Below are 25249 nucleotides of genomic sequence, written 5' to 3' on the forward strand. Positions count from 1 at the left end.
CTCCAGGGACCATCTCCCTGTCCCAATTAGAGGTAACGAGTGGGACACGGTCAAGTGGAGATGGAGAAGAGTGTATAGCAGATGGCGGCTTCCTCCTGAGCTTTCCCCGGGCTCCCAGAGAAGCCAGTGCTCAATTCGGGGCCAGAGTATGTTGTCCGCTCGCTGAGTCCTAGACATCCAGAATGGGGAGGCAGGACGAATGTCTAACAACAGCAACATTAGGATTGGCTCCATTCAGTGAGGCGCTCCCACGTGCCAGTCACTGTGCCAAACACTTCACAAACATTCATTTAAACATTTCTCCACTCGCGAGCACAGGTTATTTCTTGTCATTTTGGTTCTTGGCTTTCTGACTGTGTGAAGTGGTATCTCACTGTGGGTCTGATCTGCATTTCCCTGATGCTAGTGATGTTGAGCATCCTCTCATGTGTCTGTTAGCCATCTGCAGGTCATCTTTGGAGAAACGTCTATTCATGTCCTCTGCCCATTTTTAATCAAATCATTTGTTTTCTTGGTGTTGAGTTCTGCATTCTTTATATATTTTGAATAGTATCCCAATATGTTGTTTGCAAATATCTTCTTCTCCCATTCTGTAGGTTGCCTTTTCGTTTAGCTTATGGTTTCCTTCACTGTGCAAAAGCTTTTTAGCTCAGCGAAGTCCTAGAGTTTTTGTTGCCTTTGTTTTGTTTGTCTGAGGAAACATATCCTGAAATATGTTGTTGAGGCTGATGTGCAAGAGATTGTTGCCTATGTTTTCTTTTAGGAGTTTTATGGTCAGGTCTTACCTTTATGTCTTTAATCTACTTTTATTTCATATTTGTTTATGATATAAGAAAGTAGTCCAGTTTTTATTATTTTGCATGTAACTCTCTAGTTTTCTCAACCCATTTATTGAGGAACTGTCTTTTCCCCATTGTGTATTCTTGTCTCCTTTTGTTGTAGATTAATTGACAAGATAAGCATGGGTTTATATCTGGTTTTTTTTATCCTGTTCCATTGATCTATGTGTCCATTTTTGTTCCTGTATCATATTGTTTTGATCACTACAGCTTTGTAGTATAGTTTGAAATGTGGTATTAACTCCCTAGTTTCTTATTCCAGGGAACAGACGTTAAAAGGTTAAACAATTTACCAAAGACCACATCTTTTGTGAATGGCAGAGCAGGAATTCCAGTCTCAATACCTCTGATTCTCTTTATCATCATTGATTGCATCCTCCTTCTCGACCTCATCATCATGATTGTCACCCCATTAGGAGGTATTACTTGTACCTGAAGAAAAATTTGAAAGGTATAAATGAATATAGATTAAAAATTAAGCCCCTATCTTATCATAAGTATGTTCCCTTAAGGCAACTAATGTTAGCAATGTCCTTATGCTTTTTTTTTTTTTCAGAGATAGTCTATGGATATTGTTCAGTGAGAAAATCAAGATATTAAGACATTGACAAATTTTGCACAACAATGTCCTGTTTTAATATCTTGATTTTCTTACTGAACAATATATCTTGGGTATATGTATCTGAAAACAATCTGTAATACTGCCTCTATTTTTTTTAAAGATTTTATTTATTAGAGAGAGAGAGCTTGAGTGTGGGGATGGGCAGAGGGAGAGGGAGAAGCAGAATCCCCGATGAGCAGGGAGCCCCATTTGGGGCATGTTCCCAGGACCCTGAGGTCATGACTTGAGCCCAAGGCATATGCTTAACCCACTGAGCAAGACAATAGACGGCCTTATTCTTTTTAATGGCTGCCTATGTTCCATTGTAAGTTTGTGCCATCATTTAATTAACCAACGTAATACTGATGGACATTTAGATCTTCCAGACTTTCCAATCTTACACTATTATAATCAATGCTACAACACATTTCCTCATGAATTCATAATTTAGCACATAGAAAAAATATAACTGTTTATGTAGTTTGTAATTTTGATAGGTATTGCCAAATTTACACATTCCTGTCATTAGCATATGAACATGTCTGTTTCTACACTCTGCTAACATACTATTTTAGTCTCTTAAGAACTCTTTTTGGTCTTTGTCAATCTGAAAGAGTAGAAGTGATATCATGTCTTAGTATTTAATACTTAAGGAATTGAACATGTGAAAAATAGCACAGATATGTAAAAGCATATGAGAGTGCATTGAACTCATACATTTAACTTAAAGAATAACAAAGTAATAATCTCCTAATTTAAGGAGTACAACATTGCCAGTACCTTGGAAGCTCCCTGGGTATTCCTTCCTAGTCTGTCCTCTCCCTGTGCTCCCAGAGATAACCACATTCCTGATTTTAGTTAATCATTTCCTTGTTTTTCTTGAGTTTTATGACCTATGCATATATCCTTAAATAGTCTAGTTTAGGCTTTCCTCTCTCTAAACTCAATATAAATTGAACCCTTTTAGGTATTCTTTTTGACTTGTTTCCTTAGTCAATATTATGTGAGATTCATTCATATTTATGAGTATAGCTAAATGCATTAATTCGTATTGCTAAATTCCATTATATGAATGTAGCACAGCTTATGTAATGATAGATTACTACTTTGATGGGTAATTGAGTTGCCTCCTAGCTGAATGCTGCTCTAAATATTTTATACATTTCTCCTTGGTACACATATGTCTAGTTGTCCTGCTTCCATTTGTGACCTACCCTTTCTCCAGTGATCTGTACAAATCTGTTATATATCAAATCTCTAAACATGCATGGGTCCATTTCTGAGATCTGTATTCTTTTAAAAAATTTTTTATTTTATTTAAATTTGATTAATAACATAGAGTGTATTATTAGTTTCAGAGGTAGAGTTCAGGGATTCATCAGTTGCATATAATACCCAGTGCTCATTACATCAGGTGCCCTCCTTAATGCCAATCATGCAGTAACCCCATTCCCCCCACCCATCTCCCCTCCCACAACCTTCAGTTTGTTTCCTACAGTTAACAGTATCTTATGGTTTGTCTCCCTCTCTGTTTTTGTCTAATTTTGTTTTTCCCTCCCTTCCCCTATGATCCTCTATTTTGTGTCTTGCAATCCACATATGAGTGAAATCACAGGATAATTGTCTTTCTCTGATTGACTTATTTTGCTTAGCATAATACCCTCTAGTTCTATCCATATCATTGCAAATGGTAAGATTTCTTTTTTCTTGAAGGCTGAGTAATATTCCCTTGTATATATATACCACCTCTTCTTTTCCATTCATCTGTTGAGGGATGTCTGGGCACTTTCCATAGTTTGGCTATTGTGGACATTGCTGCTAAAAATATTGGAGTGCAGGTTTGTATCGTTGGGCAAATACCTGGTAGTGCAATTGTGGGGCATAGGATAGCTCTATTATGAACTTTTTGAGGAATCTTCAAACTGTTTTCCAGAGTGGCTGTACTAGTTTGTATTCCCACCAACAATGTAAGAGGGTTCCCTTTTCTCTCATCTTCACCAACATCTGTCATTTCCCGACTTGTTAATTTTAGCCATTCTGACCAGTGTGAGGTGGTATCTCATTGTGATTTTGATCCGTACTTCCCTGATGCCGAGTGATGTTGAGCAGTTTTTCATGTGTCTGTTGGCCATTTGTATGTCTTCTTTGGAGAAATGTCTGTTCATGTCTTCTGCCCATTTCTTGACTGGATTATTTGTTCTCTGGGTGTTGACTTTGATAAGTTCTTCATAGATCTTGGATACTAGCCCTTTAACTGATACGACATTTGCAAATACCTCTCCCATTCTGCAGGTTGTCTTTTGGGTTTTGACTGTTTCCTTTGCTATGCAAAAGCTTTTTGTCTTGATGAAGTCTCAATACTTCATTTTTGTTTTTGTTTCCTTTGCCTTTGGAGACATTTCTAGCAAGAAGTTGCTGCGGTCGAGGTTGAAGAGGTTGCTGCCTGTGTTCTCCTCTAGGATTTTGATGTGTTCTTGTCTCACATTTAGGTCTTTCGTCCATTTTGAGTTTATTTTTGTGTATGGTATTAGAAAATGGTCCAGTTTCGTTTTTCTACATGTGGCTGTCCTATTTTCCCAGCACCATTTGTTGAAGAGACTGTCTTTTTTCCATTGGATATTCTTTCCTGCTTTGTTGAAGATTAGTTGACCATAGAATTGAGGGTCCATTTCTGGGTTCTCTATTCTGTTCCATTGATCTATGTGTCCGTTTCTGTGCCAGTACCGTACTGTCTTGAGGGTTAAAGCATTATTATATAGCTTGAGGTCCAGAACTATGATGCCACCAGCTTTGGTTTTTTTTTTCAACATCCTTCTGGCTATTCAGTGTCTTTCCATAGAAATTTTAGGATTATTTGTTCCAGCTCTGTGGAAAGTGTTGATGGTATTTTCATAGGATTGCATTGAATGTGTAGATCGCTCTGGGTAGTGTAGACATTTTAACAATATTTGTTCTTCCCATCCACGAGCATGGAATGTTTTTCCATTTCTATGTGCCTTTCTCAATTTCTTTCATAAGTGTTCTATAGTTTTCAGAGTACGGATCCTTTGCCTGTTTGGTTAGGTTTATTTCTATGTATCTTAAGGTTTTTGGTGCAGTTGTAAATGGGATCGATTCCTTAATTTCTCTTTCTTCTGTCTCTTTGTTACTGTACAGAAAAGCAACTGATCTCTGTGCATTGATTTTATACCCTCCACTTTGCTGAATTCCTGTATGAGATCTAGCAATTTTTGGGTAGAGTCTTTTGGGTTGTCCACGTAGAGTATCATGTCATCTGCAAAGAGTGAGAGTTTGACTTCTTCTTTGGTTATTCGGAAGCCTTTTCTTTCTTTTTGTTGCCTGATTGCTGAGGCTAGGCCTTCTAATACTGTGTTGAACAACAGTGGTGAGGGTGGACAGTGCTGTCATGTTCCTGACCTTAGGGGAAAAGCTCTCAGTTTTTCCCCATTGGGAATGATATTCACTGTGGGCTTTTCGTGTATGACTTTCATGATATTGAGGTGTGTTCCTTCTATCCCTACACTGTAGAGAGTTTTAATCAAGAAAGGATGCTATATTTTGTCAAATGCTTTTTCTGCATCAGTTGAGAGGATCATATGTTGTTGTCCTTTCTCTTCTTAATGCGATGTATGGGATCTCTAATCTTTTCCATTGGTTTATTTGCCTGTTGCCGTGTTGATGTTATGCTGCCCGAATCAATATTGCTTTATAGTATAGTTTGGTATCTTGTAGAGTAAGTCCTTTTTATCCCCACCCAATACACCGTCACAGGTGTTATGGCTGTTTTTAGTCCATTTTTTTCTCTATTTTTTATGGAGCCAACTTCTTAAATTATAGAATAATTATTTTGGGGATTTAAAAATTGGCATTACATTGAATATGTAGATCAGCTTGAGGAGAACTATTATGTCCATAGTGAAGTTTCTTGCCCATGAATAGGAAATACTCCTCTGTTTTACCATTATTCAAAACATGTTCTTATTAAAAATTCACACATAAAGGTCTTGGAGATCTTTTGCTAGATTTACCTCTGCATGATGATATTTATATTTACATTTTAATATGAATATATCACAATTTTATATTTAAATAGGTAAACATGCATGTTTATATTTAAATTTATAAATATTTAAATATTTAATCATCATTTTTAAACTTAAATATTTCTATTTCTTGATATGCTTTAAAATATTTCATAACCTGTTGCTGGAATATAGAAATGAAATAGATTTTTTTTGTACATGCATTTAGTGTTGAGGAACACTCTATCAAATATAATATATCTCAAAGCTTTTTTAGATTTTGTATTTAGTAGGCAATAATAACACCAGTGAAAATGACAACTTTCATCTTCCTTTAAAATTGATAGACTTGTCTCTTTTCTGGCTCTACTGCACTGACAGGACCTCCAGTTCAATTTTGAGCTTTTTTCTTTTTGTTTTGTTTTATCTGAATGGGTGCTGGTTTTTGGAAAGTTTTGCCTGCTTCTCTTGATATAATCATGTGATTTTTGTCCTTTGTACATCTTGGATACCAGTCCTTTATTTAGTAGTGTCATTTGCAAATATCATCTCCCACTCCATGGGTTGCCTCTTTGTTTTGTTGACTGTTTCCTTTGCTATGCAAAAGCTTTTTATCTTGATGAGGTCCCAAAAGTTCATTTTCACTTTTATTTCCCTTGCCTTTGGGGACGTGCCTTGAAGAAGTTGCTGTGGCCAATGTCAAAGAGGTTACTGCCTATGTCCTCCTCTAGGATTTTGATGGATTCCTGTCTCACATTGAGGTCTTTCATCCACTTAGAATTTATCTTTGTGTATGGTGTTAAGAGAATGGCCGAGTTTCATTCTTCTGTATATAGCTGTTGAATTTTTCCAGCACCGTATATTGAAGAGACTGTTTTTTTTTTTCCATTGGATATTTCTTCCCTGCTTTGTCGAAGATTAGTTGACCATAGAGTTGAGGGTCCATATCTGGGCTCTCTTTTCTGTTGCATTGATCTATGTGTCTGTTTTTGTGCGAGTACCATGCTGTCTTGGTGATCACAGCTTTGTAATATAGCTTGAAATCAGGCAACAAAACAACAAAAAGAAATAAAAGGTATTCATATTGGCCAAGAAGAATTCAAACTCTCTTCGCAGATGACATGATACTTTATGTGGAAAACCCGAAAGACTCCACCCCCAAATTACTGGAACTCATACAGCAATTCAGTAACGTGGCAGGATACAAAATCAGTGCACAGAAATCAGTTGCCATTCGTATGTCTTCTACACTACTAACAATGTAACTGTAGAAAGAGAAATTAGGGAATCAATTCCATTTACCATAGCACCAAAAACCATAAGATACCTTGGAATAAACCTAACCAAAGAGGGAAAGGATCTATACTCTAGAAACTACAGAACACTTATGAAAGAAATTAAAGAAGACAGAAAAAGATGGAAAAACATTCCATGCTCATGGATTGGAAGACTACATTGTTAAAATGTCTTGCTGCCCAGAGCAATCTATACTTTCAACGCCATCCCAATCAAAATACCAATGGCATTTTTCAAAGAGCTGAAACAAACAATCCCAAAATTTGTATGGAGCCAGAAAAGATCCCGAATCTCCAAGGAAATGTTAAAAAAGAAACACAAAGCTGGGGGCATCACGTTTCAAACTATATTACAAAGCTGGGAAATACGCTTTTATGCTGTGGAAAAGTCTATAGAATTATTTTGGCATATATGAAAATCAAACTTATCCTTGGATCAACTGTACATAGGTATGTCTTTTGCTACAATTCTTATCTGGTGATTGATGAACCTTTTATGAATAAATATGCAGAATTTCTGTTCAGTGAAATGTTTTACTCCTCCTTTATTGTTTGTCTTTCATCTGTTCTGTTTTCTCCTCCTGAATTACATAATGTATTCCCCTGGTCTACTTTTTATGTCTCTCACCTGTTCTCAAATAACCAAATTATCTCTCTCTCTCTCTCTCTCTCTCTCTTTTTCCCTCTAAGCCTGGGAGAGAAACGTAAGTTCTTTTCAATTTAAAAATTCATTTTTATGCATTGTTTTACACTCTTTTAATACTTTCCTGATTGTTTGATCACAATGTCAATTTTTTCCCATAAGACAAATTTTTATCTCCCAGTCACCTTTTCTCCTAGCTTGTCTTTGATAGACTGCTTTTGCTTTATTGGTTCAATAACCTCCTGAATTCCACAGACCATACCACTGCGGCTTCTCTTTACTGTCTCACCATCTTCCTGCAATGAGTCTTTTTCAGGAGAGGCTGTTTGTTTTCATGGTTAGTTTATTTATTTCCTCCCTGTTGAGTTAGAAGTTCATTTCAGCTCTCAGAGGCTTTCTATGCCACTAATTCTTTTAACTGGACGTCTAGATTGCTAACAATTGGGAGCTGGCTTGGAATTCCTCACCAGTCATGGGGGTGATTCTTAGATGTCTGCTGGTGAACATCACCTCCTTCTCCCTCTGACTGCCATGTAAGGTTGGGTATTCTTAGGTAGAAAAGCAACTGACAGTCACCACTTGGCTGCATGCTTGGTCAAGACTGGTCAAGAGTTAAGAGATTCATTTGATTTCTCTTAATCAGTTTCAGCTTACATCATCTGATGACTCTATGGGAAGCCTCAGCTATCCAGGGACAGAAGCCAGGGGTGAATAACATCTTCAAAAACGGGCGAAAAAAGGCCTGAGTGTTTGACCCTTACATTAGGTTTTGCCCACCTACTCACTCTCCTCTCTGCTCCAAAGGTGTGAATGATTTTCTGGTGGGGACCATGATTGAGGACAGGAAAAGAGGTTCAAATTATTGGAGACATGGGTGAGAACAATTCAAGAAACAGTTTTAGGAATATTGAAAATAAAGAGAAAGAAACAATGAGGATAAGATAAATATTACTATTGTTTAATATGGAATAGGACATGTTGAAAGGTAACATGAATGAAGGACCCATCCAAATATGTTCAAAGATAGAGGCCAAGGAGCGATTGAATTACAGATCTATAGACTAGCTTTTGTAAGTTAAAAAATAAAACTTAATGTTATTTTTCCTGGACATCAATAGTTCAGTATGCATCCCAAAGATAGACAAACTCTAAGGCTTGACCAGTGGTATATACTTGCAGAAGTGCTTCTAGACAGGGGCAGAGACGTCCCATTAAATGCTTCCTATTCACATAAAGCCTTCCATGATCAGATTTGCCATGCATCTTTGATGAAATTGGCCCTTTATCTTATCCTCTGAGACCCTCACGTGAGAGAAACTAGGGAATAGAGATCTCTCAGGACCCCACCATCACTGGATGAAGTGGTTGCAGTACAGGTTTCACAGCAACCTTCACGTCCTTGTTCCTGAGGCTGTAGATGATGGGGGTTGAGCATGGGGGTGACCTCCCATAGAAAGAGGGGAGTGAGCTGTCTGAAACATCCTGCTTGTCTGCCCCCAGGGTCTCTGGATTTGGCTTTCCAACACAAGAGCATCGTTCTGTAGAAGATGACCACGAATGTGAGGTAGGCGAGCAGGTGGAGAAGGCCTTTTCTCCACTCAGCTGAGGAGGACCCTCAGGATGGTAGCAATGATAAACACATAGGAGATGAAAGTGTAGTGAGCTGGAATGCTCAGGAAGATCACGGTAGCCACGCGACCATCATGCAGTCACATTGATGGAGGTGTCAGCGGCAACTTCAGGACAGCCAGGATCTCACAGGTAAAGTGATTGATGACGTTGTCCTCACAGGAGGGTAATCATATCACTAAGAGATGTTTCACCATGGCAGTCATGCTTCCAGCTTCCCAGGAGCTGACAGCCATGGCACGATAGGCAGCTGTCTCATGACCACTGGGTACCTGAGACGGTACACAGGTAGCAAGGCGATCAAATGCCATCATTGATCTACAGATGGCCCTAGAAGCACACACTCCATGACTCTCCCATGGAAAAAGAGAGAAGCATCTTACTGAGCACAGGCAGAGAGAGGGCATGCGTTTTCTACGGAGTCATTAGGAAGATGTCAGAAAATGAGGTGACTGGAGAGGTTGTGTACGCAATCTCCAGGAAGGAGGGTTCCCAGGAAGAAGTACATGGGAACTTGTGCTGGTAGGTAGTAGACACACAGTCACCAGGATGAGGACGGCTGCCCAGCAGGAGCACTAGATAGACATGAGGATAAGCACAAAGACCATTTGGCATAGGAGGAAGCACTGGGGTTTATTTGTAATGCAGGATGACTTAAGAGACCAGGAGCCAGCTTCACTTATTTCAGAAGGAAGAGATTGGATACATCTCATGAAGAGGCACTAAACCCAATGGAGTGAAGGTAGAAGCTACTGGTGTATAGTTAAGCATAATTCGAAGAAGAATTTGCAAGAGCTGAACAAAACTGAAATCTGGAATTACTTTGAATTCTTTTGTCACTGGGGATGTCAAGAAAATGCTGAGGTTGAATCGGGTCAGGGACATTGGAAAGAGGAACTGCATGCATCCTGTACATAGGGTTGAACAAGAAAACCCCAAGCCTCTTCTAAAATGATATTGCATGGCTCCACTAAGTGTCTAAAGTTTGTTTTAAATGGCACTAGATGTCATTATGTGTGATTTGCAATACAGCAATTGTTCCTACTGGGGCAAGTAGAAATCAGGAACAGAACTAATTAAGGATGTGAAATTTTATTAAAAATATGCATCCTTAAGAATTCATTCTTAATAATATATGAAATGTAAATACCACTGTAGCACACCCTTCCAACTTCCAATATCTATTCTCAAATTCCGCTTCTTTTCAAATTGCTCTTTTTAAATAAGTCAGCCAATAATCAAAGCATTTCATAGTATGCCCTAAAAATGCTCCTACTCATCTGCTAACATCTCTGAGTCTCTCATTTACCTTTGTGTCTATTGTTCTATAGGGACCATGTCTTGTTCTGTTCCACACGGCACACACAGCTGTGCAGCATTCATGATACACACTACTAGTATCGAATCGCTTCCATTGTGCTCCTATTTTTACAGTACTTATCTATAACTAATTGGTGTAAAATCAAGTGACTGGTGTAAAATATGAAGAAATAGACTGGGAAAGGTTAAGCAGCCCACGAGGTCACAGGGAAGGAAATGCTTCCCAATTCTTGTCCTGCTGAGCTACGGAGTCTCAGGAAGTGCTCCCGAGTTTCCATGTCTTGACAGTCACAGGGTACAGTAGCATATGAAACACTCGAGAAGTCCTTGACCAAAGAAACATGTCAAATGTTAGCCCCCAAAGTCTTCAAATATATTTAGCCTCTGTCTCATTTCTCTATCACTTTCTTTTTCAGAATGTGAGTTACTATCTCACCAAATACTAGCTTTTCTAGTGGGAATTCCTACAATGATGAGTATCAAATTCAAGCTCTATGCTCCTTTTGCAGTTAACTTACTAGCATGTTTCATAATGTAAGTGCATTGAGAAAAATAACTCAGTTTAGTGTATTCGGAATAGATTGTTCCGACTAAAAGCTCTCTATGTGGAGAACTTGTCTTTGTCTCTTCTAGTACTTTGGGCAAACTGAATCTAATAAAAAGTCCAAAATGAACATTTCCACTTCCTCCTTGTTCCTGTGACTCTCCTGGGGAATCCAAGAGGGATGGCCACGGTGCTGAGGCGCCCTCTCCCTCCGGTACTGACTGTGTAGCTTAGACACAGTACAGGCCATTCAGCGTGCTGTCTGGTTCTTCTCTCCTCAGGTCTAGCATGTGTTCAGAATGTCTTGTGTATTCAATTAGAGATTTATTGTCCGGGATCTGTGCAAAACATTCAGATCTATAGCCAAAAACTCAGAATACACCCTGAAAAGTTAACTCCCTGAAAATGGACTGAAGGGCAGAGAGCATTCTGGATAACTTGACTTGTCTTTTGAAGCGAGCTATAATGATCAAAAGTCTTTTCCATACGTGATCCACAGAGATCCCTCCATCAAGTGGGTGAAGCATTTCTGAGCACTCAGGTTCCCTCCAGCAGCCTTCACATCCTTGTTCCTGAGGCTGTAGATGATGGGGTTGAGCATGGGGGTCACCACACCATGAAAGAGGGGATGAGCTTGTCTGAAAGGTCTCTTTGTCTGTCCCCAGGGCATCCTTAGACTTGGGCTTCCATACATGAAAAGTAAGGTCCCATAGAAGTATGACCACCACAGTGAAAGTGGGCAGAGCAGTGGAGAAGGCCTTCTTCCTCCCCGTCAGCTGAGGGGATCCTCAGGATGGTAGCAATGATGAACACATAAGAGACGAGAGATGAACAGAACTGGGACCCCCTAGGAAGATCACATTGGTCACCCCCATGCTGATGACATTGATGGAGATGTCAGTACAGGCCAACTTCAAGACAGCCAGGAGAGCTCACAGGCAAGGTGGTTGACGACATTGTTCCACAGAAAGGCAGCTGAATTGTCAAGGATGTGTGTACCACAGAGAGCAGTCCCACCAAGTAGCCCAGGAGCTGACAGCCATGGTCACTAGGCAGCCTTGCTCATGACCACAGGGTACCTCAGGGGGTTACAGATGGCCACATAGCATCAAAGCCCATCATGCCCAGAAGCACACACTCTGTGGCTCCCATGGCAAAGGAGAGAAACATCTGTACTGGCACAGGCTGAGAAGGAGATGGTTTTCTGGGAGTGAGGAAGCCATCCAGGATAGAGGGACTGAGAGGTTGTGTAGCAGATGTCCAGGGAGAGGTTCCCAGGAAGAAGTACATGGGCGTGTGCAGGCGGGAGTCAAGAATGGTCACCAGGATGAGGACCCCATTCCAGCAGGGATCACCAGGTACATCAGGAGGATGAGCACAAAGAATATTTTCTCCAGCCTCGGTAGGCTGAGAGTCCCAGGAGAATGAACCCTGCCACAGGGAGGACCTAGTGGCTTTTTCCATGTGCTATCGCTTCTGTCATCAGCAAGTACAAAGCAGGATCAGGAGAGTTTTTGAGAAGAGTCTCAGCCATCTGGTATACCGTCACTCCGAGCTACATATAGGAGAGCATAGTGTATAAGAGAAGTGACTGAAAAGAGTGTGGGAGATGGCTTAGCTGTTTGATGAGAGAAGGTCAGGGCTGCAACAGAGCTTACAAATATAGGTCCAGAGAGAGAGGAAGTGACCTGTCCAAGTCTTCTGAGCAAGGTGGATGAAGAGCCAGGAGCCACAGAGTAATCCCAGTGAAGGAGGGCTTTTCCTTGCTTTATGATGAGCATGGGAAAATGCTGTAAATTATTTCTTTTTGTGTAAATGCATAGAAATTTCATTCTGGGCTTTCTTAGATTCTCATGAGAGGAGAATCCGCTGATCCGAAACTACCAATGTTTCAAGGCTCTTTAGACTTTGATGTACATTTGGAAGGTACCTGTTTAAAAGTGTTAATCCACATGCAGGCAGAATAGCCTAGGTAAACGCTCAACGTTAGGGACACGTCCTTGTCTGCCCACCCTCAGCACAGACCCTGACTGCTGTCAGAATGGGGATCTGCCTGTTTGAATACATATTAAACACAATGTGTGGGTGAGGTTCCCCGCGGGAAGAACGTTATGAGTCCACAGAAGGAGTAATTGGAGTGAGTGGACCCACACTGTGGATGACAGCCACGCAGCTTACTGACCAGTTAACTCAGTTCTTAATAACCAGGCTGAGTCTAGTTATGAATCGGATACATGGCATTAACATCTAATCCAGTTCTTTAGAATATGGTGAAATCTGCCAGGGATGAATAAGGACTGTTTTTTCTTTGTCCTCTTATGTTTATTCTTTATTTTTGTGGAATATTCTGGCTCTCTGCTCCATTTTGTGCCACACAAGCAGCAGCTTATGGACACGTGCACTTACCCTTTGAGAGGATTTCCAGTCTCTAGCTACAGTTGCCCACACTCTATATTCAGATTCTTATTGTTACACATCTGTAGCATCATTTCTTCATGCAGTGGTGTGTGTACACATGCTGTGCATGTGTGTGTGTGTGTGTGTGTGTGTGTGTGTGTGTGTAGTGGGTGGAGGGTAGAGGATGAATGGTTGGTATTAAGGAGCATCTATTCTGTGCCATTTTCTTTGAAACACCCCACGGAGAAAATATCATCATTCAAGTTTTATAGATAAAAGTAACCAAAGCTCAGTGGAGCCAACAGATTTGGTTCTTAAGATTGAAGGACAGAGCTGGGGTTGATCACAGGCCCCAAATCTGAGTTCTTTCCACCCAATGGCTGCCTCACTTTCCTGCACAGATGCTTAGGAGATCTGTCTCCAGTACCAGCTCTGCGTGTTCTCTGATCTGTCTCGGCTCGTGCAGCGCTCTTGCTTCCGTCACGCTCAGAGTTTATGTCAGGGTACCTTGTCAGGCAGAGTAACTCCTGCTCTAAGTCGAACCCAGACTTGGCAGCCTGGGCACCAGTGAGCTTGGGGCTGGAGAATTCTTTGTTGTGCTGGGGCTGCCCTGTGCATCAAAGAATGTTTAGCACCATCCCTGCCTCTGCCCACCTGCTGCCAGATACCCGCTTCTTGAGTTGTAACCACCAAATTCTCCAGACATTGCCAAATGGTTCTGGGGGAGAGGGGAAGTTATGCCCTGCAGAAGCATTGATCTAGCCAGGAGAGGTCTCTTCCTTGACCATGGGTTTCATTATATATGGACTATGACCCTTCCTTATCCCTGAATTCAGCTCATGAGGGTGTTCCCATCTCCTCAGTGCAGGTCCACTCTGGTTGCCCCACCATGAAATTCTGCCCCAACTTATCTCCCATTCTCCCAGTGGCTCTCCCAGCCCCCCTTTCCCAGAGGAAAGTAAGCATGCAGTCAGTGCCAAGCAGGATTCAATATGCAAAAGATATGCGGATGAGAGCCAAGGAGAGTGGCTTCTGTTAGAAGAAGCATCCTGTCCACTCCCGTGAGACATAGAGCTGTGCACACAGAAGCTTCTTCCCCCTGAACAATGGGCTGTTGGCATGAGTGATGCCTAAGATTTACGTGAGAGCTGCACCTTGGAAGTCCTAGTGCCCGACATGTAAAAGTTGCTGAATGAAGCTGGTTAATGGGTATGAACCGAATGGCTTGAAGATCTTCACTGAGCCCGAGCTGTGGTACCTCACTGCCGTGACGTGGTATTCTGTAGCCTGAGCAGTCCCCGGCCTCGTTACCTGTGCATCATGAAAGGCTGACAGGTGCTTCCCAGGGCATCCCAGCTCTGTGGTGTTCTGCCCAGCACTGTCCCACCAGGCAGGAGCAGTCTGGGTGAAGGAGACAGCCCTCCTGTGTGTTGTGTGTGTGTGTGTGTGTGTGTGTGTGTGTGTGTGTGTGTGAAAGGGATCTGAATGGTTGGTTTCCATCAAGATATGGTGAGTAGAATAGTGCTGTGTCAGGCTTGGAGACTAGGATGGAAGAAACAGGAGCTCAAGCTACAGCCCAGGTACAGGAGTCGATGTGAGCTGGGGACAAGGGAAATCAGGCACTGGGTGGCTCAGTCATTAAGCGTCCTCGCTAGGCGTGATCAAAAGGCTCTGGGATGAGCCCCACATCAGGTCCTCCGCGAGAGCCTGCTTCTTCCTCCCCACTCTGTTTGGTTCCCTCTCTGCTGGCTGTCTCTCTCTCTGTCAAATAAATACAAAATCTTTGAAAAAAAGAAAAAGAAAGGAAGGGAACACGATGCAGTCCAGAGCCCCATGCATGGTCATACAGCCTCTGAGAGCAGTGCGTAGAAAACTTGAAACCCGAATAACTCAGTAATTCCACCTCTGGGGAAAAATTCTAAAGGAACAATGAGAGTGAAGGCCGGTGTCTCTCACTAAAAGTATTGATCACAGCCGTATTTGTGAATGAACATAGGAGACAAAATAACTGTCTACCATTAAATGCCTAATGGTGCATTTCATATAATGGAATATTAGACATTGAAGTTATATTTATAGTTTTTACACAACTGCATCATTACACTTCAATAATAGAAGAGAGAATACAAAATTATACACACTGTTGTGATCTCAATTAGGTAAACAATGTATCTGGATAAGAGTGACTGAAAAGAAGTTTTAGCAAAATCAATAGATGAAGGGATTCCACTTCGTACCTCCTCAATATTATAATTTTCCTTTATTTAAAACTTTTAATTTATTTATTTTGAGAGAGAGAGAGCAGTTGTGGGAGCAGTACTGGGGGAGTGGACGGGCAGACCAATTTCAAGCAGACTCCTCACTGACCTCAGAGCGCGAAGCGGGCTCCGTCTCACACCATGAGATCATGACCAAGCTGATATAAGAGGCAGGAAGCTTAACCAATGGAGCCCCCAGATGCCCCTAATATTATCAGATTTTCTAATACAATGGGCAGAAATTTCTTTGTATTCAGGGAAAACATTCTCAGTACACATCCCCTCACTCACATGTTTCTTCCAAAGCTTCCATTCCTGCCCTGCCATCACCTCCAGCTGTGGGTTGGAGCAGAAGATAGCCTTTCATTGGTGCACAAGGTCAAGAGTAGCCTTATGTTGCATCTCAGTACCTAAGTCACTCACCTCATCAGCTCATCGTGTGGCCATTTCTATCATCTTGCATCGTCACGGAGGTGGGGAGTCCAACACAATAAGACACCTTGAGGGAGAGACCACATTCACCTAACTTTATATGCTATGTTGTACCTCTCACTGCGTCAGATTTATAAATGAAACTTTATCATAGGTACATGTGTATAGGAAGAAACAGGATACAAAGAGTCCAGTACTATCTGTGGTTTCAGGCACCACTGGGGTCTTGGGGAGTATCCCCTGTGAATAAGGGAGTAAAGAAAGTGAGGAAAACAGAGAAACTAGTCACAGACTGGGAATCACAAACAGAGATGGGTCCAGCTTGCTGTCTGCTCACCTCTGACCCTGAGGAAGGCTCAATCTCTGGGAAATTTCAGCAAGTTGGGGTGGAAATCGGGCTGCCTTCCTCCCAGGGCTCTGGGCTCCTCCCGGGAAGACAGAACACAATGTCAGGGCAGGGCTTGGTCACTGGTGAGCTCCGTAGAGCAGGAGGGACTGCCTGGGCTTAGCCTCAGCTTTCCTCCTGCTCCAGCTCAGCTCACTCACAGTCGGTTGCAGCTGGAAGGTGCTTGGGCAGAGGCAGGGTGAGGAGGAAATCCATCTTTGGAAAATGCTCTGCAGAAGTCATGGCCACCACCCCTGTCCCCACCACAGCGCAGCTCTCCCACCTGCATCCTGCTTGCGGCCTCTTCTCTGAGTCTCCTGATCCTCATGCACATTTCTCAGCTCCTCCCTGTGCCCTGGGCCAGACCCTGGATGCCAGACAAGGACCCCAGACACTCCCTGCTGACTTCCCTTTACCTCCGAGACCCTCTTTCTCCTTCTTCCCCAAAGTTGCCTCCCTGTGGCAACGTTAGATTCGGTGGGGTTTCTCTCACATCCTTCCTCCTAGACGTGCAGGTGAGTGGGTGCCTCAGCACAGAGTCTTCATGGAGAGGACCTGTCACCCTGGTCTGAGGCCCAGAAATCCCAAGGGTACATTTTCCCCAGCAGTGAGAGGAGTCCTCTAGCAGCAGCTGTGAACTCCTACAGGGACCCTGATAGTCCCAGAAGCAATTTAAAGTTTGGAATGTCAAGTGTGCACAGGGTACGGGCCCTAGGCATACCTGTGGCCTCCAGGGACCATCTCCCTGTCCCAATTAGAGGTAACGAGTGGGACACGGTCAAGTGGAGATGGAGAAGAGTGTATAGCAGATGGCGGCTTCCTCCTGAGCTTTCCCCGGGCTCCCAGAGAAGCCAGTGCTCAATTCGGGGCCAGAGTATGTTGTCCGCTCGCTGAGTCCTAGACATCCAGAATGGGGAGGCAGGACGAATGTCTAACAACAGCAACAGCAGAACTGGCTCCATTCAGTGAGGCGCTCCCATGTGCCAGTCACTGTGCCAAACACTTCACAAACATTCATTTAAACATTTCTCCACTTCCTCGCGAGCACAGGTTATTTCTTGTCATTTTGATTCTTGGCATTCTGACTGTGTGAAGTGGTATCTCATTGCGGGTTTGATCTGCATTTCCCTGATGCTAGTGATGTTGAGCATCCTCTCATGTGTCTGTAGCCATCTGCACGTCATCTTTGGAGAAACGTCTATTCATGTCCTCTGCCCATTTTTAATCAAATTATTTGTTTTCTTGCTTTTGAGTTATGCATTCTTTATATATTTTGATAGTATCCAAGTTATCATTGTTTGCAAATATCTTCTCCCATTCTGTAGGTTGCCTTTGTTTAGATGGTTTCTTCAGTGCAAAAGTTTTTAGTGGAAGTCAAGTTTTTGTTGCTTTGTTTTTGTGAGGAAATATCTGAGAAATGTTGTTGAGGCGATGTGTAAGAGATTGTTGCCTATGTTTCTTAGGAGTTTTACGGTCAGGTCTTCATGTCTTTAATCTACTTTTATAGTTTCTATATATCATTACGGTTCCAGTTTTTCACATTTATTTTCTTTTAGAAATGATCTTATTTATTACGAAATGAGCAGAGAGCAGCTGGCTGGTGTAGAGATAGGCTCTGTGGATCTTACGATGCAGGTCTCCATCCAGGTCCCTATTGTGGCTGAGTAAGGAGACGGCTAAGATCCAGTCCTGTAACACCATTTATTGAAGAGACTGTCTTTCCCATTGTGTATTCTTGTCTCCTTTGTTGTAGATTAATTGATGAAATGAGCATTAGTCATTTCTGAGCACTATCCTGTTCCATTGATCTTGTGTCTTTTTTTGTTCATAGTTTTGATTATCAGCTTTGTAGTATAGCTTGAATGTATTATCTCCTAGTTTCTTATTCCAGGAAAGACTTTAAAGGTTAAACATTTACCAAAGCCACATCTTTTGTGAATGGCAGAGCGGATTTCGCTCAATCTCTGATTCTTTCTCATCATTGATTTCTCTTTTATCTATCATCTGATTTCACCCATTAGAGGTTACTTGTCGAAAAAAATTTAAAAGTATAAAATATAGATAAAAATTAAGCCTAGCATCACTAGTAGTCCTAAGTCAGCAATGTTAGCAATGTCTATGCTTTTTATTTTTTTCAGAATATCTATGATATTGTTCAGAGAAATCAAGTATTAAGACGGTACAAATTTTGCACAACAATGCACTGTTTTTATGCTCACTGAGCTTTCTTATGTATCTGGAAATGTGTAACTACTTCTTCCTTTTTAGTTTATAATGAAGGTATAAGACATGACAAGAGGACTACATCTAGTTTTCGGGGAAGTGGCGAGAGGAGGAATGTCAGCTTACCAATGGATTCTTACGAGCATTGGATGTGGACCTGCTCGATCACCAGATTGTCACACCAGAGGATCATGAGCCTGAAGTAAAATTTTAAAAGGATACAAATCACCCAGATAGAATAACGCCCCTTCTTGTCAAGTTCCCTCCTTTTGCCCTGTCTCCTACCTTCATCGTTCCTTTTACTCTTTTCCTTCTTTCTTTTTCGATTTCTATGTTTTTCAATTTAATCAAGTATTAGCATATAAATTTGCACACTGTCCTTTTTATTCTTGATTCTTTCACTGAAAATATTCTTTATTTTCTGAATATGCATTCTGTCTTTCTTTCTATTCTATATCTTTTTTTTAGTGGAGTGAGAGAGAGCCTGAAGTGGGGGATGGGCAGATGGGACAGGGTGTGAAGCAGACTCTGATGAGCAGGGGAGCCCATATGCGGGCATGCATCCCAGGACCCTGAGGTCATGACTTGAGCCCAAGGCAGCTATGCTACCACAACTGAGCAAGACAATAACGGCCTCTGTTCTTTTAATGGCTGCATGATTATTTGTTGTTGGATGTGCTATCATTTCATTCCCAGTCTAATATTGATGGTCATTTAATCGTTCCCAGACTTTTCCAATCTTAGCTATTTAAGTCAATGCCACAACATACTTTCCTTGACTCATAATTTAGCAGTCCAGGTAAAAATATAACTGTTTAGTACCTTTGTAATTTTGCATAGGTATTGCCAAATTTATCATTCTATCATTAGCATATGATATATGTCTGTTTTACACTCTGCTAACATACTATATTTTCTAGTCTCTTAAAACTCTTTTGGTCTTTGTCAATCTGAAAGAGTGAGAAGTGTATCAAGTAGTATTTAATACTTAGGAGGAATTAAAATGAATGATAAAATAGTGACTAGATGAAGTAAGTGCATATGAAGAAAGTACATTGAAACTCTACATTTAACTTAAAGAATAAAAAGCTAATAATCTCCTATTAATTTAAGGAGTAATTTCTCCAGTACCTTGGAAGCTCCACTGGGTATTCCCTCCATGTCTTTCCTCTCCCTCTCTCCCAGAGATAACCACATTCCTGATTTTAGTTTAGTTAATCATTTCCTTGTTTTTCTTGAGTTTTATGACCTATGCATATATCTTAAATAGTCATAGTTTAGGCTTTTCTCTCTCTAAACTCAATATAAATTGACACTCTAAGGATATTCTTTTTGACTTGTTTCCTTAGTCATATTATGTGTAAGATTCATTCATAGTTTATGAGTATAGCTAAATGCATTATTTGCTATTGCTAAATTCCATTATATGGAATTAGCACAGCTTATTATAGATTACTACTTTTGATGATAATTGGGTTGCCTCCTGGACCCGCGAAGACTGCTCTAAATATTTTTATACATTTCTCTTGTACCATATGTCTTCCATTGTCCTGCTTGCATTTGTGACTCCACCCTTTCTCCAGTGATCTGACACAGAAACTGTTATATATCAAATCTCTCAAACATGATGGGTCCATTATCTGAGATCTGTATTATAATTTTGTTTTATTATGACAACGCAAGAGAGGCAGGGTGGAGAAAGAACATGCGATCTGAGGCTACCCATAACGTCCTGGAGGGGGGTTCTGTGCAAGGCCCATTTTTATTTTATAAATTTGATTAGATAACATAGAGTGTATTATTAGTTTCAGAGGTAGAGTTCAGGATTCACATCGTTCATATAATACCCAGTGCTCATTACATCAGGTGCCTCCTTAATGCCACCACCCAGTACTACCATTCCCCCACCCATCCTCCCCTCCCACAACCTTCAGTTTTGTTCCTCAGTTAAAGTATCTTATGGTTTGTCTCCCTTCTGTTTTTGTCTAATTTTGTTTTTCCCTCCCTTCCCCTATGATCCTCCTGTTTGTGTCTTATATCCACATATGAGTGAAATCATAGGATAATTGTCTTTCTCTGATTGACTTATTTTGCTTAGCATAATACCCTCTAGTTCTATCCAATCATTGCAAATGGTAAGATTTCTTTTTCTTGAAGGCTAAGTAATATTCCCTTGTATATATAACACTTCTTCTTTTCTATCATCTGTTGAGGATGTCTGGGCACTTTCCATAGTTTGGCTATTGTGGACATTGCTGCTAAAAATATTGGGGTGCAGGTTTGTACATCCTTTAACGGGTAAATCCCTGGAGGTAAATATATGATACTGATAGAGGTCTCTTGTAGTTCTTATATATTTTCCACAGGTATTGTAAAGTTTTTGGGACTGCTCTGAATTATATACAAGCACTCTAGGATACTTTGTTACTATGTCTCATAGTTTTGGCATTTGAGTAAAATTTTTTTCTAGTTAAACAACCTTTTGCGAATAGTTTTCTTTTTTTCCTTCTTTTCAATATTTATGTTCTTTATTTTCCTCATCTCATCTAATTAGCTAGACTGCAACATGATGTAGACGTTGAAAGCTGGTGACCTAATCCAAGTTGTAGGCATGCTGTTTGCTGATGTTCTGATACTTTCTTTCATGTCAAGAGTAGTTTCCTCTATTGAAGTGTGCTACTTTAAAAAAGTCAGAAATCAATGTGAAATTTTATCAAGTGACTTGTGAACATCTGTTGATGGATCACTTTTCTTCCTGAATCTATTAATAAAATGGTTGCAATAGATCTCCTAATCTTTCCTAAGTTAGAAATTTTGAAGCTCCTTAAGAAACTGGGTTTAAATGATACTTTGTATCATTTAATATACAATGATTTAAATCTACTGAGGTTCAGTAGATGACTTTTTTCATTTGATCAACTTAATTTGCTCATTCATCATGCTCTTATTCTTTCAAAAGTCTTCATGCTAATACTTGTCTGCTGGTATTTTCTCTTAAAATTTCCACAAGCATCTATTTTTAAAAAGATTTTTATCCATCCTAGAGTGAGAGAGAGAGAGAGAGAGGGAGAGAGAGAGATAACAAGCAGGGGAGGGGGGAGAAGAGGGAAAAATAGGCTCCAAGTTGAGCTTTTGAGCAGGGAGCCCAACGCTTGGCTCCATCCTAGGACCATGGGATCGTGACCTGAGCTGAAGGCGGCTGCTAACTGACTGAGCCGCCCAGACACCCCTCAACAAGCATATTAATACTTTTGTTATTTCAGTATCAATGCATTACACTCATGTATTATACTCATAAGATTCCCCTTCCCACCACATCCTTCATAAGACGAGACCATAAATGGGATGTAACTATACTTCTTTTTCTAAATTTTTCAGCTTAATAAAGTCATCTAGAATTATAACTGGAGTTATGCCATTGCCTTGTTGTCACTGTTTACCTCATTGCATTTCCTAATAATTCCTTCATATATTTGTCTTTGCACATTTGGTATCAAGCGTTCATTAGACTTCATCGGTCTTCGGACATTTGACCATTCTCCACTGTGTGTTACATACCATATCTGTCCCAGTCCTTCCATTATTTATTTTTAACTATTTGTTGGGAAAATTTTATAAATAAAATTTCTTTCTGCAAAAGAGATTACAGGGGTATGTGCTGTCTGTGTTTGCACGTGCCAACAATGTCTTTTCAACTGTCATATTTATGCAATGGTGAGGATGTGCAGAATTTGGAACTCACAGCCCCTTTCCCTCAGAACTCGGTCAGTCTTTTTCCACTGTCATCTACATTTAGGGCAGCAGAGCAGCAGGCCAATGGCAGTCAGATTCTTGTTCCTATGTTACGTTAGTCACCATACAGTACTTCATTAGTTTTTGATGTAGTGTTCCATGATTCATTGTTTGCATAGTGCTCCATGCTATACCTGCCCTCCTTAATACCCGTCACAGGGCTAACCCATCCCCCCCTCCTCCTCCCCTCTGAAACCCTCAGTTTGTTTCCCAGAGTTCACAGTCTCTCATGGTTCATCTCCCCCTCTGATTTCCTCCCCTTCATTTTTCCCTTCCTTCTTCTAATGTCCTCCATGCTATTCCTTATGTTCCACCATAATAAGTGAAACCATATGATAATTGTCTTTCTCTGCTTGACTTATTTCACTTAGCATAATCACCTCCAGTTCCATCCATATCAATGCAAATGGTGGGTATTCTTCCTTCCAATGGCTGAGTAATATTCCATTGTATATAAGGACATATCTTCTTTATCCATTCATCCATTGAAGGTCATCTCGTCTCCCTCCACAGTTTGGCTATTGTGGACATTGCTGCTAGGAACACTGGGGTGCATGTGCCCGTTCTTTTCACCACATCTGTATCTTTGGGGTAAATATGCAGTAGCGCAATTTCTGGGTCGTAGAGTAGCTCTATTTTTAACTTTTTGAGGAACTTCTATACTGTTTTCCAAAGTGGCTGTACCACCTTGCATTTCCACCAACAGTGTAACAGGGTTCCCCTTTCTCTACATTCTCTCCAATATTTGTTGTTTCCTGCCTTGTTATTTTTTGCCATTCCAACTGGTATAAGGTGGTATCTCAATGTGGTTTTGATTTGAATTTCCCTGATGGCTAATGATGTTGAACATTTTTTCATGTGTCTGTTAGCCATCAGTATGTCTTCTTTGGAGAAGTATCTATTCATGTCTTCTGCCCATGTTTTGACTTGATTATTTGCTTTTTGGGTTTTGAGTTTGAGAAATTCTTTGTACATCTTGGATACCAGTCCTTTATTTAGTAGTGTCATTTGCAAATATCATCTCCCACTCCATGGGTTGCCTCTTTGTTTTGTTGACTGTTTCCTTTGCTATGCAAAAGCTTTTTATCTTGATGAGGTCCCAAAAGTTCATTTTCACTTTTATTTCCCTTGCCTTTGGGGACGTGCCTTGAAGAAGTTGCTGTGGCCAATGTCAAAGAGGTTACTGCCTATGTCCTCCTCTAGGATTTTGATGGATTCCTGTCTCACATTGAGGTCTTTCATCCACTTAGAATTTATCTTTGTGTATGGTGTTAAGAGAGGCTCGAGTTTCATTCTTCTGTATATAGCTGTTTTTTTCCAGCACCGTATATTGAAGAGACTGTTTTTTTTTTCCATTGGATATTTCTTCCCTGCTTTGTCGAAGATTGTTGACATAGAGTTGAGGGTCCATATCGGGCTCTCTTTCTGTTGCATTGATCTATGTGTCTGTTTTTGTGCGAGTACCATGCTGTCTTGGTGATCGCTGAATATAGCTTGAAATCAGGCCAACAACAAAAAGAAATAAAAGTGTATCATATTGGCCGAAGAATTCACTCTCTTCGCAGATGACATGATACTTTATGTGGAACAAAGACTCCACCCCCAAATTACTGGAACTCATACAGCAATTCAGTAACGTGGCAGGATACAAAATCAGTGCACAGAAATCAGTTGCCATTCGTATGTCTTCTACACTTCAATAACTGTAGAAAGAGAAATTAGGGAATCAATTCCATTTACCAGCCAAAAACCAGTAGATCCTTGGAATAAATCAGGGAAAGGATCATACTCTAGAAACTGCAGCATTGAAAGAAATTAAAGAAGACAGAAAAAGATGGAAAAACATTCCATGCTCATGGATTGGAAGACTACATTGTTAAAATGTCTTGCTGCCCAGAGCAATCTATACTTTCAACGCCATCCCAATCAAAATACCAATGGCATTTTTCAAAGAGCTGAAACAAACAATCCCAAAATTTGTGGAGCCAGAAAAGATCCCAATCTCCGAAGTATGTAAAAAAAACACAAAGCTGGAGTCACGTTTCAACTATTTACAAAGCTGGGAAATACGCTTTATGCTGTGGAAAAGTCTATAGAATTATTTTGGCATATATGAAAATCAAACTTATCCTTGGATCAACTGTACATAGGTATGTCTTTTGCTACAATTCTTATCGTAGTTGATGAACCTTTTATGAATAAATATGCAGAATTTCTTTCAGTGAAATGTTTTCTCTCTTATTGTTTGTCTTCATCTGTTCTGTTTTCCTCTGAATTACATAATGTATTCCCTGGTCTACTTTTTTGTTCCTCACCTGTTCTCAAATAACCAAATTATCTCTTTTTTTCTCTCTCTTCTTTTTCCCTCATAGCCAGAGAACGTAGTTCTTTTCAATTTAAAAATTCATTTTTATGCATTGAATCTACTTTTAAATCTCTGATTTTTTTGATCACAATGTCAATTTTTTCCCATAAGAAATTTTTATCTCCCAGTCACCTTTTCTCCTAGCTTCTTTGTGAGCTGCTTTTGCTTTATTGGTTCAAACTCCTGAATTCAAGACCATACCACTCTTCTTTACTGTCTCACCATCTTCCTGCAATGAGTCTTTTTCAGGAGAGGCTGTTTGTTTTCATGGTTACTTTATTTATTTCCCTCCTGTTGAGTTAGAAGTTCATTTCACTCTCAGAGGCTTTCTATGCCACTCAAATTCGCTTTTGGCTGGACGTCTAGATTGCTAACAATTGGGAGCTGGCTTGGAATTCCTCACCAGTCATGGGGGTGATTCTTAGATGTCTGCTGGTGAACATCACCTCCTTCTCCCTCTGACTGCCATGTAAGGTTGGGTGTTCTTAGGTAGAAAATCAACTG

General features: G+C 40.6%; 2 pseudogenes; both read right to left on the minus strand.

Moving 5' to 3' along the window:
• Positions 1–8735: 8735 nt before the first annotated feature.
• LOC121103147 lies at positions 8736–9340 on the minus strand (annotated as a pseudogene).
• Positions 9341–11362: 2022 nt separating this feature from the next.
• LOC103680153 lies at positions 11363–18879 on the minus strand (annotated as a pseudogene).
• Between the last annotated feature and the right edge of the window lie 6370 nt (positions 18880–25249).

Source organism: Ursus maritimus, unplaced genomic scaffold, assembly GCF_017311325.1.
Source record: "Ursus maritimus isolate PB19 unplaced genomic scaffold, ASM1731132v1 scaffold_17, whole genome shotgun sequence".
Taxonomy (NCBI): domain Eukaryota; kingdom Metazoa; phylum Chordata; class Mammalia; order Carnivora; family Ursidae; genus Ursus; species Ursus maritimus.